Genomic DNA, 14,686 nt, shown 5'->3' on the forward strand with positions numbered 1-14,686 from the left:
GCTGTGTGCTCGCTCACAGGGCCTCCCTTTAGGAAGCGGGGTGGGGGGGGGGGCGCGGGGACGACGTTGAGGAAAACTTATCCTGGCTTTTAACTTCCTCAAGTGTCAATCCAGGTTTAGTAAGGGGTGTGGCCACAGCACAGACCCGTCTTTCTGCAGCTGGAAGAGGATGGAGGGCTATTTCATTATCCAGAACAACTGTGGCCAGAGATTTCACCGATCTTTGCCTGGCAGCTACTGCTTCAGCAGCAGATTCTGTAATAACTTAAAGAAATTAAGAAGTTCCTGGGGTGCCTGGGTGGCTCAGTGGTTAAGCCTCTGCCTTTGGCTAAGGTCATGATCTCAGAATCCTGGGATGGAGCCCCACATCGGGCTCCCTGCTCAGCAGGGGAGCCTGCTTCCCTGCCTCTCTCTCTGCCTGCCTCTCTGCCTACTTGTGATCCCTCTCTCTGTCATTTAAATAAATAAATAAATAAAAATCTTTAAAAACTAAGGAAATTAAGAAGTTCCTGATCATCGCCTTATTTACTTTTATCCCTTACCAGGAAGAAGGGATCCGCCAACAGGAGTGAATCCCGAATCACAAAAGCCTCCTGGTAGGTCCTCTCTCACAATGTAAATGGCAATTCCACCAATGAGGTGCCTGCCTTCTTTTGCTTGTGAAAGGCTGGGGGCAGAATTACAGGGTTGTTTTGTTTTGTGTTGTGTTTTGTGTTTTTCCCTAGCCTGAAATAAGATTGTTCTAAATTCCGGAGGTTACCCCCACTTAGCAATGGCCTGGGGGGTCAAGATGAAGGTGTTCCTCTTTCCAGGCCAATGCCAGGGGAAAGGAAAGGAAAAGGAGGAGTAAGGGGTTCGTGATTAGTTCAAGTATGAAGTCTTGATCCATCGTCTGGGGCGGAAGCAGTCGATCTCCATGTCAGCTGCTTCTCTTCATCAGCCTGATTTGGAGGTCTCCAGCATCTGTGCCGACTCAAGTGTCACGTGCAACTTTTTTTAGCTGTGTGATGTGGACCTGAGGATCAACGCTTCCTAGTTTTGCAGCAGTGTCTGTGGTCAGGAACACTTGGTAAGGTTCCTCTGCATGAGGCTCAAGGGCTGTCTCCCTCTGACAACACTTCCAGAATACCCAGTCATCAGGCCAGACAGACTGTGACTGACAGAATCCTTTGAACGCCCATCTCGGAAGGCTTCTTTAACCTGTGGACGACAGCCCTGAGCGAAGACACTACACACTTCCAGTAGCTGCTATTACTGACAAGGGAGAGAATTCCAAAAAGTCTGTCTGCAAGGTTTTCATCAGGGTTTGTATTTGTCCAGGGATGTGGAGAACGTGGAAGGTATAATTCAAGTGGGAAACACACTTTCTAACAGTTTTTCCACTATCGTGAGGACATCAGCCTTGCAGTAAGGATAAACCTCAGCCCATCTGGAAAACATATCATACAGTAACAAGAACATATTGATAACCTCTACTACCAGGTGGCAACTGAATGAAGTCCAGCTGCACGTGTTCGAAGGGTCCAGAGGGAGGTTTGAGGCTTCTAGAACAAAGGGAGTTTTCCCAGGATTATAGACCGGACAGGTCAGACTTTGCTGGTAGACTGTGTTCTGTAACTTTATGTAAAGTCTTTCCACCAATGTCTATTTATCATCTGAGTCCACTTAAATGTACTATGGTACGTTAGAGAGTGCAAAACCCAAAAAATGGGGTTTGTTAGGGAGCCAGGAAGAACCAAGTGACCACCTTGGTTTTCCACTGGCCCCAGCTGTTCCTTTAATTTACAGCCATTCTTTACCCACCTTAGTTTTTCTGATTCAGGAGCAGACTGCTTGCCATGGGTATAGGACATTTAAGATGGCAAAAATCTGGCAACAAGGGGCCATTCTTTGCAGGACCACAATGGACATTATCCAAATGTATCATTATCTTTATAGAAATCTGTTGCTGTTGCCTTGTATGTCAGCCAGCTTGATCACGTATTAAAATTTCTCTCAAAAAAAAATATATACATATATACGTACACACACACACACACACACACACACACACATATGTATTTTACAAACCTACAACTTTCTTTTTACATTCAGATTTTGGGGGCGCGCCTGGCTGGCTCAGTCTGGGGAGCATGCAACTCTTGATCTTGGGGTTGTGAGCTTGATCCCCCCGTGGGGTAGAATTTAGTTAAAAAAAAAAAAATTCTGATGTTGTCCTATGTTTTCCTTCTTAAAATTATCAGTCTCACCTTAGTCACTAACACAAAAGTACTTTCTTTTTCCCTCAACAAAAATGTATTTCCATCCCTCCTCCTTTTTCTTACCAAAACCACGTATTTCACTTTCCTTGTATATGAAAACATTTCCCTTATTATTTCCAGTAGTCTTAGTTACTTGTATCAGAATTTTTAACTCTTAGAAACCTTAATGTCTAGTCATAATAAGCACTTGTGAACTATTACAGCAGTGAGGTAGGAAATTGAAGGGACTCCGTTTTAGAAATTCTAAGTGTCCATCTCTGCTGTTTTTCTGCTAGGCCCCATTTACGCACACTCCATCTTTTGCCCCTGAATCAGCCAAAGCAGCTATGTTCCCACTTCGAGGGGGACCAAGGAAGTTAATCATACTCTGAGTTCTGTCCTAGACCCCAAACACCCGTTAACACCTAAGAAGAGCCAGATCCCAAACATGGTTCAGGGTATTAGCTTCAAACCAACCTCTGCTAACGCTGGCATCAATATCCCTACCTTCCCTAATTTATGCAGTAACACCTACTGTTCCCCTGACACCTCTGATTGGATCCTACCACACTCTTGAAGAAACACAACCCTACACCCTCTCCAATATAAACTGCTAGCCTCAAGGAGACTTATCCTTTCCTTTCCCAGTCTTCCAGCTACTTGGTCTGCTATTCTCCACCTGTCACTCACCCTATTTAGGAAACTCTGTTTTCATGTTCTCTGGCTTGTGTTTCATTTCTGTCCTGCGTCAAGTCAAGGACCCTCTTGGCTGGTCCTGCTCAGACCCAGTCTGCCTGTATCACGAGCTTCTTTAGATTTGCAAATTTCTGAGTATATTTTGTAATTTCTAGAAGCACTCGCCTTTTTAAATTTTCTAGTGTGGCACTAACACACTTAAATATCTTTTAGTTTCTCTGCAATCAGAAGCCAAAAATTAATGTTTTAATATTCTGTCTTATTTGGAAATAAGCTAGATATTTAATAAATTTAACTTACCGTTTAACTAACTTAGCGAAACTGTTAAGGTTTCAGATTGCCAAAAGGATTTGGGGAAACTACTAGTAAATTCCAGTGAAAAAGAAGTTTTATATTTAATGCTGGTAACTCTAAAGATGTGTCTGTTTTAATTAAGCCATCAACCTTAAACTAGTTTTTTAAATTTCTTTTTTTTAAAGATTTTACTTCTTTGACAGAGATCACAAGCAGGCGGAGGTGGAGGGGTGGGGGGGGAATGGGGGGTGGGGGGGGGGAGTAGGCAGCCTGCTGAGCAGGGAGCCCAATGCAGGGCTCAATCCCAGGACCCTGAGACAGAGGCTTAACCCACTGAATCACCCAGGCACCCCTTAAACTAGCTTTTATTAATTCCGTATTTTCCCAGAGCATACAAACTTAAAAGACACTTGGGTAGTTTCTTTTCCTTTCCTTTTTTTTTTTTTAAATAGAGGAAGTGGGGGAAGGGCAGAGGGAGAGGGAGAGAGAGAATCCATGCCTAGCTTGGAGCTTCATGTGGGGCTTCTCTCACAAGACCTGAGCTGAAACCAAGAGCCAGATGCTTATAACTGACTGAGCCATTCAGGTGCCCCAGTTTTTCTTTCTTTCTGAGTTTTAAGAGTGCCCAATCCTTACAAGCACTTGCCTTCAAACCAAATGAATGAAACTCTTTTACAAATTAATTTCAACAGTACCATCCAGGTAGAAAAATATTGACATTACAGTACACACACACACACACACACACGGGTGCAGAGACGCTATAGTTACTTTGGGTTGTTTTTTTTTTTTTTTTTTTAAGATTTTATTTATTTATTTGACAGACAGAAATCACAAGCAGGCAGAGGCAGGCAGAGAGAGGAAGAAGCAGGCTCCCCGCTGAGCAGAGAGCCCGATGCGGGGCTCGATCCCAGGACAGGACCCCGGGATCACGACCTGAGCCTAAGGCAGAGGCCTTAACCCACTGAGCCACCCAGGCGCCCCTACTTTGGTTCTTTTTAAGGCCAACAATTTACAAGTCTTTTGGAGATAAACAGGGGAGGTTTGGGGATCAGTAAGGGAATAGGTGAATTCTGAATTGCCTCTAGAGCTAACTTCTGCAAAACTTATGTCAGATCAAGATAGCTGCTGTCACTTTCTGAAAGATTTGGGTTTTAAGTTAAATGACAACTTCGGCTGAGCCACCTATCCAACTATATTATCTGCTTTGTTTCTTTCCCTCCGGGTACAGTTTCAGTTTCAAGTGTTTCTGGCATTACTGAATAACCCTGCTTGGGTGTAAGCTGGGTCCCCAAAGAAGGTGCAAAGGATATCACCTTTCCAAAATCCAAAATCACGCTGACAACCAAAAGGAAACACAAGTTGGACGCCCCAGGCAGACCAAACACCTAGCCCAGTAATGCAAAACGAGACAAACAAGACGACAATAGCTATCCCAGGGAGAGAAAGGATCAATATAATGGGCTTGGATCCGAAAAGAAAGGGACAATGTGAAATTTTTTTCTCTCTCTCAACTGGGTGCTACAGAAAGAAATTCAGAACTGATTCTGGTGAGAGTTTCCACCCTTCACTGGCTTCTGCCAGTTTTTCCAGGATCCCCTGTGCAGGCTCTGGTATTTACCAGAGTTACCCCTTGTCTGGTTAAAGGAATAATACAGCAGTTTACCAGAGAATCTCTCGTGTTCATCAACTCTGGGAGAGGCCCATATGGGGCCCTCTCTTGAAGGTAGGTATGGAATTGTCTGTAAGGCCATCGTCTTGGGAGGACTTTTGTTTACAGCGGTGTCGTCTCTTCAGAGTTGAAAAACAATTCAGAGGATTATCGGAATGGGTACTCAGACGATAGAGGGGTTCAACAGGAGTTACATCAAAGTTATAGTCTTTTAATTCTCCATGAGCCTTTTGCAATGAGTCTTTCAATAAACTGGAAGGCATCTGGAGGCTGTGGCTCGCCAACTGAAACAGGTATCCCTTAAACAGGTATCTGTTTAAATTTGAAAGCCCTTACTTTTAAATACACTTCTTCACTTATCTTAGGTACTTGCAATGTCCCGCATCATGGCCATTGTAATTCCAAGTTGTATTTCGAGTAAAACTCTGCCATCTCTGTAGTTATTCACAGCTCCTGGCCCCACAAGTTTTTCAACACAAAGCAAGCAGGCTGGCCAGAAGGTGGCGCGCTTGCCTCTAGAATTTCAGAATCCCATTACCTAAGCCTCTGTTCACACAAGACAAGACAAACAAGGGCACCTCAACACAACAGCAGTAACCAAAAGATGTTACTGGCAAAGAGAAGTCCCCGCATACCACCAGCAATTCCCAGCATGGACTCAACCAGCGGACTTCGGTACATGGAGAGTGCGCAGGAAATGAGGAAAGGACCAACCAGCGAATCCGAGTAAATGGAAACCATGGACTGGAAATGGGGAAAGGACCCCAACAAGGAACTACAGAGCAGACTGAACCAAGGGCTAAGGACTGCAGCTCTCTCAGAGCCTCCCGTCCGTCTTGTCTACCCCCATTACCCCTGGACTGAGAAGCCAATTAGATCAGTAGCTCCAATGGAGAAAAAGAGGGGAGCTCAAACCAAGAGAATCTTACCAATAGTCCTTGGAAAGACCAAGACAGAGCTCAGGAGGCACCATGCCTGCTTTTCATTATCCCTGAAAGCCACTAGAAGTTCACTTTGAATTCCTATGCTGCACCAATTCTTAGAAATACCAAACCCATGAAATCTGAAGCTCTAATTGGCTTTATTAAATGAGTCACAAATCAGGCAGCATCCCATCTAGCAAGTACAGGGGAACTCTGCTGAGTTTACAGAGAGCAAAGGTTTTTTTTTTTTTTTTTTTTAAGATTTTATTTGTTTATTTGACAGAGAGAGATCACAAGTAGGCAGAGAGGCAGGCAGAGAGAGAGAGAGAGGGGAGGAAGCAGGCTCCCTGCAGAGCAGAGAGCCAGATTCGGGGCTCGATCCCAGGACCCTGGGATCATGACCTGAGCCGAAGGCAGAGGCTTTAACCCACTGAGCCACCCAGGCGCCCCGAGAGCAAAGGTTTTTAAAGACACGCAGAGGGCTTAAAAATAAAAGAGGAAAGGAATTTGTGAGCCAGAATGCATAGTTTAGGCAAGGTTGCCCTCAGAGGGGGAGGAGTGGGGGTCTATCAGTGAAGTTCCTACTATTGACCAAGAAATTCCACGTTGACTAGTCAAAGGTGACATTTTTGGGAGGCTGAAACTGCAGTTAGGTTAAGTAGTAAGTGTTTTCTTACTGGGTTGGGGTCTTTTTAAGTGGTACCATTTGGGGCCTGGTTTTCTTTTTAACCTACTGTTGCCAGGTGAACTGGGGAGACACCGGACCCTGAGGCCTCATTCCAGCCAGTCCTGAAGAGAGGGAGAGGAGAGAAAGGGAGAGGGACAGGGAGAGCTAGAGCAAGAGGGAGCTGGATGGCGAGGGGGGGGGGGGTAGGGTGTCCTTCACTGATGATCGGTATCAACAAGCTTACTACCTTGCGGTGGGAGGCTGGGTTTCCCTTTTTTTTTTTTTTCCCTTCTTAATTTGGTCAAGGGTTTCCTGTCCTGGCACTGGCCACCTTGGGCCTGTCTGGTTTGATCCAGCTTTTTGTGGAGTGCTGCCCAGACAGGCCTCTGACCTCCCAGATAGCTGGTGATGACTTCCTCATTGCTGACCTCCAGCTATCCCGTCCAAACCCAACTGACCGCCTACTCTAACAATACCAAAACCAGACGAATGATCCAGGATGTTGAACTGGTCTGGGCTGTTGACCAACTCAAAAAGCTACCATGTTAGAATTACAGAAGGAAGAAACAGGACTACAGAAATTATGAAAATTTATAAACCTCCACAGAGACTGAAGGCAACTGTGAACTGGTGTGTGCAGGTGGTTGATGTTCAGAGGGAGCAGAGCTACAAGATGGAGAAAATCATTTAGGTTCTGACCTTGCGTCTCACTCCCATGGCACTGGCTCAATCATTTCTTATTCCTTCAAGAAAGGAATTACTGGCAGCACTTACTCAATTTGCCAATGTGGCGTGCAGTTTGATATCTGGGACCCGCATAAGCTTTGTTGAGTGAAACAGGTGTAGACACGCCTGATGATCCCTGGGTGTTCTTTTGCCAGAGTTTCCTTCTCCAAAACTGCAGGGCTGATGACTGTCATGGCCTACCCCAGTGGGGCTTACCCATCCCTCAGTATAAAAGTGATCCCCTAAAGAGAAGATTTCCCTGATGGACTATAACACAACAGTAACGGAAATTATTTCACTGTACATGTTGCTCTACACGTGGGAACTCATTCTTGATTTTACCACAACCACCAAAGACTGAGGCCTACCTCTACCGAGTTCCCCTCATCTCCCTGTGGATTCTTCCCCCCAGGTATCCCCCCCCTTCCTTGTTCCCCTAATTCCTTCCCCTCCACCAGGGTGTCTGCCAACCCTGCAATGTCTCTCCGTTTGAGAATTTCATTTCTTGATCCCCACTGCATAGTGAGACGTGGCCCAAAGGTCTGTCCAAGTCTAGCATGGGAATCAGTGACATGATGACTCTGGATTCCAGGGACCACCAGGAGAAAGAATAAAAGTTAACACTGGTTTAACACTGGTTTTAGACCCAAATATGCAATACCTCAAAGACCCATCAGACACACCTACCACCCGAAGGACATAGCCTCTCCAAAGTCCCTGTGCACACTAATTCCTCCATGTCTTCTGCCCTGGAAATAACCAGAGAAGTTTAGTTCCACTTTCTTTCCCTATTGTGGCAGTTGTTCCCTGAAGGTCAAGACCCCAGGGGGCCCTAACTTGCCCCAACACCAGATAGAGAGTTCGAAGTAAAACTTCTGAACACACTGCACTGGCCATACCCTGGCAAGTACCCACCACTCTCGGGCAGGGGGTGGGGGGAGGAGGGTGAGGCACAGCCCTGCAAAAACTCACGTTGGGGCTTCTTGTCCTGTTTCCTTTCGGTCCCTCTTTGGGTGCCACTTGCTAAAGGCGCAGGGGAGGAAAACGAAGCACAGGCCAGTCAGCACTTATTTATTAGATACAAGATAACAACCAACAAAGAGGAAGAAGACATAGGTCACAAATCTTGTAGGTAAACAAGAAGAAGAGTAGGGTGTGCCTGGTCGAGCAGCTTGGAATTTGTAGGAGGGCAAGCGCACTTGAAGGGATTACCTTCACAGCAGGCTTTCTCTGGGGCTAGGGAGACAACGGAAAAGGGAAGCAGACGACGGTATTCCGCCCGGAGCGGGCTGGGTGTTCCTGGCTGTCCGGCTTCAAGGACAGGTACCATCCTCTCCCCCAGTGGCCCGCTGCTAGTACAGGTTTTTCTCAAGGTCATTTTTAAGCCTGCTTGCATGACCAATACAACTCCTCATTAGTTATATTTTAAGCAGCATATTATCCTGAGGGACGGTTACAATCCCAGGGTCCTGCGATTGAGCGATGGGATCAAGCCCTGAAATCAAGCCCCGAAGCGCCCGCACCCCCCACCCCCCAACCACGCACTGGACTCCCTCCTCAGCCGGGAGTCTGCTTCTCCCTGTGCCTCTGCCCCTTCTCCCTGCTCGTGATCTCACTCTCTCTCAATTAAATAAAATCTTTTAAAATACATAAATATCCGCATGTACATATTGATGTAAGTAAATAGATAGAAAAATGAATAGGGAAAATAGACAAATGTCCCATGCAGAAGTATCCCAAATTTTATGTAGCTACTACACTAACTGTGGGCTACTCACTTCCCTACCCATGGAAATGGGATAAAAAGTGATTTTACAGCGGAGAAGCCTAACAAACACTGCCTCAGCCAGCTGATCAAGATTAACATCAATAGAGATAAATAATGTAATAGTACATATTGTTAAGAAATAGAGTTCTGGGGCGCCTGGGTGGCTTAGCCGGTTGAGTTTCGGACTCCTGATTTCAACTGATCTCAGGGTTGTGGGATCCAGCCTTGAGTCCAGCTCTGCTCCTTCCCCACCCCAGCTCCTGAGCTCACACGTGCTCTCCCTCTCTCTCTAATAAATAAATAAATAAATAAATAAATAAATAAATCTATCTTTTTAAACAAGTAATACAATTCGACTGAATAAATTTGACGATCAAACTGTGTTTTTGTTTTTTTTTTTAAATGATTCCTGAGTCAGGCAGCATTCCAACCAATAAGCAGAGGGGAGTTCTGCTGGGCTAAATAAAAGGAGGGTTTTTTGTTTTTTTTAAGATTTACTTATTTGAGAGAGAGAGAGAGAGAGAGAGAGAGAGAAAGGGAACAGGGGTGGGCTGGGGCAGAGAGAGAGAGAATCCTAAACCAACTCCACGCCCAACTCCACGCTCCGCACGCTCGGCACAGAGACCCACGTGGTGCCGGATTCCAGCACGCTGAGATCAGGACCTGAGCCGAAACCAAGAGTCGGACGCTCAACCAACTAAACCATTCAGCTGACTCCAAAAGGAGGTTTTTAAAGGCCAAGAGAAGACTTTAAGGAAAAAAGAAGAAGAAAGACAAGACAAGACCAAGGTACTTATCAGCAGGGAATATGTTATTTAGGCAAGGTTGCCCTCCTAGGGTGAGAGGAAGGGGTGTACCAGTAAAGTCCCTAGTATTGACCAAGAAATTCCATGTTGACTGGTTAAAGGTTACATTTCTGGGGGGCTGAACCTGCAGTTTAGGTTAGGTATGAAGTTTTGGTTTACTTTCTTGGGGTTTAACCTAAATGATGCTATTTTGAGCCTGTGGTTTTCTTTTTAACAACTTCCATAATACAAAGTGATGAGAATGGTGCTTTACCTCCCAAAACCCATAACCCCTGATTGTGAGAAAAACATCAGACAAATCCCAGTTGAGGGACAGTCTACAAAGTCCGTGACCTGTACTCCTGAGAATTTTCAAGGTCATTAATAACAAGGGAAATCTGAGAGACTGTGACAGTCAAGAAGAGCATAAGGAGAATATAACGGGATATTCTGGGTAGAATCCTGGAATAAGAAAAGGTCATTATGTAAAAAACTAAGGAAATCTGAATAAAATATGAACTTTAGTTAATAATAATGTATTCATTCAATTATGACAAACATACCACTCTAATGTAAAATGCAAATTGTAGGGGAAACTGAATGCACGGTATATGGGAATCTTCTGTACTATCTTCTCAACTTTTCTATAAATCTAAATCTGTTCTAATATAAAAAGTTTACATAAGGGCGCCTGGGTGGCTCAGTTGGTTAAGCAACTGTCTTCAGCTCAGGTCATGATCCCAGAGTACCGGGATTAGGTCCCCCATCATTAGGCTCCCGGCTCCACGGGGAGTCTGCTTCTCCCTCTGACCTTCTCCTTGCTCATGCTCTCTCTCACTGTCTCTCTCTCAAATAAATAAATAAATAAATAAAGTCTTTAAAAAAAAAGTTTATGTAAAAAGTAAAAAAAAAAAAAAAAAGTCAAGCCAATTATAAAAGTGGACAAAACACTTGGAATCTCTTCACAAAAGAAGATTTCTTTAGGGCCAAGAGGCATAAGAAAGAATTCTCAATATCATCCACCACTCCTTAGAAGCACAAATTTAAAATGCCCTGATAAACCATTGCATACCTATCAAAATGGCTAAAAAATTTTTTTTTAAAGATTTTATTTATTCATTTGACAGAGATCACAAGTAGGCAGAGAGGCAGCAGAGAGAGAGGAAGGGAAGCAGGCTCCCCGCTGAGCAGAGAGCCCAACACGGCCAATCCCAGGGGCGCCTGGGTGGCACAGTCAGTTAAACAATGACTCGGTTTTGGCTCAGGTTGTGATCTCCAGGTTGTGATCTCAGGGTCGTGAGATCGAGCCCCATGTCGAACCCCACGTTGGCTCTGTGCTGGGCACAGAGTCTGCCTGGGATTCTCCCTCCTCTCCCTCTGCCATTCCCCGATGCACGGGCTCGCTCTCTCTCTCTTTCTCTCTAATAAATAAATAAATAAATGAATGAATGAATAAATCTTTAAAAATATATATCGATATCCCATGAAATGAAATTCAACCTAGTAAATATGAAGATCCAATTGGCTTTTTAAGGCCATCCATAAACCAGGCAGCATCCCATGTAGCAAGCAGAGATGCTCCAAGGAGACGCATTTTGAGCCTTGGAAGGTTTTTTGTTTTTGTTTTGTTTTTGTTTTTGTTTTTAAAAAGGAAGGTTTTTATAGGAAGGAGGGTAGGGCAAGGAAGTTATTAGCTAAAGAAAAAGTGGTTGAATATTTTTTAAGGACACAGAGAATACTATACATTCTTACCAATAAAATTTTTCTATCTCTCTTGGGATAGAGGCCAAGCTATTCATTCAGGTATCTCACGAGTATGGTTTGTTCTGGCACAAATCAACAGTCAGTCAGGTTTGTAGAGTCAGATGATGGTTTCTTGCAGGGTAGGGGCAAAAAGATATGGTAAGGCTTGACCATTGGCAATGAGGGTCACAAGAAAAAAATAATATGTTAACCCAGGGGCTACGATTTATTCCTGATAACAGGCCATTGTAAGAAGAACTTAGATAAAGTCAGTAAGGTATTTTGGCTACTATATGGGTTTCAGGCAGGATAGAGGAATGAACAAGTAAGAGATTCAGTCTGTACAGCAAATAACCTATGAAAGCAGTGAGTTTTTCAATATTACAGGGTTTTACCACCAACTAAGGAGTCTTACTTACTGTGTAATATTGCAACAAGAGTTAGCATACTTATTAGGACAAGTAACAGCCCCAATACCTCAATCCAACAGTCCTTCATGATTAATTCCCCAAAGAATCTGAAGGGTGTTCTCCAAGTTAAAATGCCAAGTATAAGCCCATTCGTGGAATTCTTCATTTCCTGCAGAGAGGTCCACAAGGAGTATAAGGACACATTACAAATACTGCCATATTACTTCATAGAGAAATAGACAAAGGAGGTTCCCCAATAAAATGATTACGAAAAGTGTTATAAAGAAAATTACAGGGGCGCCTGGGTGGCTCAGTGGGTTAAAGCCTCTGCCTTCAGCTCAGGTCATGATCCCAGAGTCCTGGGATGGAGCCCCGCATCAGGCTCTCCGCTCAGCAGGGAGCCTGCTTCCTCCTCTCTCTCTCTGCCTGCTTCTCTGTGATCTCCACCTGTCAAATAAATAAGTAAAATCTTTAAAAAAAAATAACAAGTTATTGGTTTTAAAAAAAAAAGATACTGTACCAGTTAATTGTGCTTCATTGGTGGTCCTAGAAATACAGCTCCTCTCATATTGTTTCACGAGATTTCTAAGTTTATCAGCTGCCCAGTGGGTCAGCTGATGATGAGTCATTTTCATGAGGGGTCTTTTCATGGACTGTGGCAAGACAGGTTTCTTGTTTGGGCCGTACCATAAATCAGTCAGTGGACTGATACTACAACTGTGGTCAGCCCAATAAGGTTTTTCTTTGTGGGATGTCCTAGATTGAACATCCTTAAAAAGGACTTTCAGATTTTCCTTCAGGACATAATTGCCTATGAGGGCCTCGGTTTTGATAAATTTTAAGGCAGGGGGTCCTTGCTGCTTAATCAGCCAAGAATTTGTCTTTGCTTCTCCTGAGTCTAATTTTGAATGTCCAAGAACTTTGAAAATGGCCAAGGTGGGGGCGCCTGGGTGGCTCAGAGGGTTAAGCCTCTGCCTTCAGCTCAGGTCATGATCACAGGGTCCTGGGATGGAGTCCTGGGATCGAGCCCCACATCGGGCTCTCTGCTCAGCGGGGAGCCTGTTTTCCTCTCTCTCTCTCTCTCTGCCTGCCTGCTTGTGATCTCTCTCTGTCAAATAAATAAATAAAATCTTTAAAAAAAAGGAAAAGAAAGAAGGAAAGTGGCCAAGGTGGATGCAAGTTTGTCAAAAATACCAAAAGGTTTTAGATACCAGACTAAGTAGGATCACAGATTGTGAATCAATACTTAATTATGTATTTGACCACAGTGACAACAAAAGATTTTAAAGGCCAATACCAGGAGGTTACATAGTTGAGCAAAACCCATAAAAGACCTGATAAAGCACAGAAAATTATTTTGATAAAACATGAAATCTTTGCTCCTTTTTAAATCTCCTCTCAGGTTGCAGACCAATAGTATAGGAAAATGGGGCGCCTGGGTGGCTCAGTGGGTTAGGCCTCTGCCTTCAGCTCAGGTCATGATCTCGAGGTCCTGGGATCGAGCCCTACATGGAGCCCTACATCGGGGGTCGGGCGGGGGGGGGTCTCTGCTCAGCAGGGAGCCCGCTTCCCCCTCTCTCTGCCTGCCTCTCTGCCTACTTGTGATATCTCTCGCCCTCTCTCCCTCTCTGTCAAATAAATAAAATATTAAAAAAAATAGTACAGGAAATCTTTGTCCTTTTAGCAAATGAAAGGATATTAAGTTTCTGTCTTACATAAGTAAATTACAGTATGAAACCCATTCTTTTTTTTTTTCTTGAAATCCATTAATTTTTATAGGTTCATCCTGACATTGTTCTGCTAGACTGGGAATGACAGAACAAGGAGGCACAACGGGATTCCCATATTGCTGAAGAGGGTTGCTCTGAGTAGGCAGAATAAAGATTTAAAAGATGGAACAGGTTCCCAACAGACGGCAGAGGGTATCAATATCAAAGAAGCCATCACCAGAATCCCGGCCTTGCAAGTAGTTTTAAAACGTGGGGGAGGTTCTTTTTTTTTTTTTTTCTTCCATTTTAAAACTTACCTTTTTTTTTTTTAAAGATTTTATTTATTTATTTGACAGACAGACAGAGATCACAAGTAGGCAGAGAGGCAGGCAGAGAGAGAGGGGGAAGCAGGCTCCCCGCTGAGCAGAGAGCCCGATGCGGGGCTCGATCCCACAACCCTGGGATCATGACCTGAGCCAAAGGCAGAGGCTTTAATCCACTGAGCCACCCAGGCGCCCCTTAAAACTTACCTTTTTATTATAAAAACGTATGTTCATTATAGAAAATCTGGAAACTATAGATAAGGAAAAAAACAAGTAGTTATAATCTTATCACCCAAAGAGAGAACCACTGTCACCATTTTAACATTCTCTTCCTTACACACCACATATACCCACACACGTGTGCACACATGCACAGACATCATTTCAAATAATTAAAAGGAGGTCAAAATATTCATCCAGTTTTTAAAATGTGTTCCACTCAGCAATAAATGGTGATTTTAATTAATTCTTACTAGTTCCTATAGTTTACCATTGATTTTCTTGCATTTATAGATCTATTACATAAAATACTTTGACCTCATTTTTGCAAATATATTTATACTGCTGGTCTTGTTTTCCCACCTAATTGCACTGACTTTCCAGAACAATGATAATTAATTGTGAAAAAATATGCTTATCGTGTTCTCGGCTTTACTGGAACCGTATGTACCTATGTGTATAAGTGGGTATGTGCACGTGTGCGTGGTGTATGTGCGTCAGCACTGATGGT

This window comes from Lutra lutra, chromosome 4 (assembly GCF_902655055.1).
Source record: "Lutra lutra chromosome 4, mLutLut1.2, whole genome shotgun sequence".
In the NCBI taxonomy this organism is placed as follows: domain Eukaryota; kingdom Metazoa; phylum Chordata; class Mammalia; order Carnivora; family Mustelidae; genus Lutra; species Lutra lutra.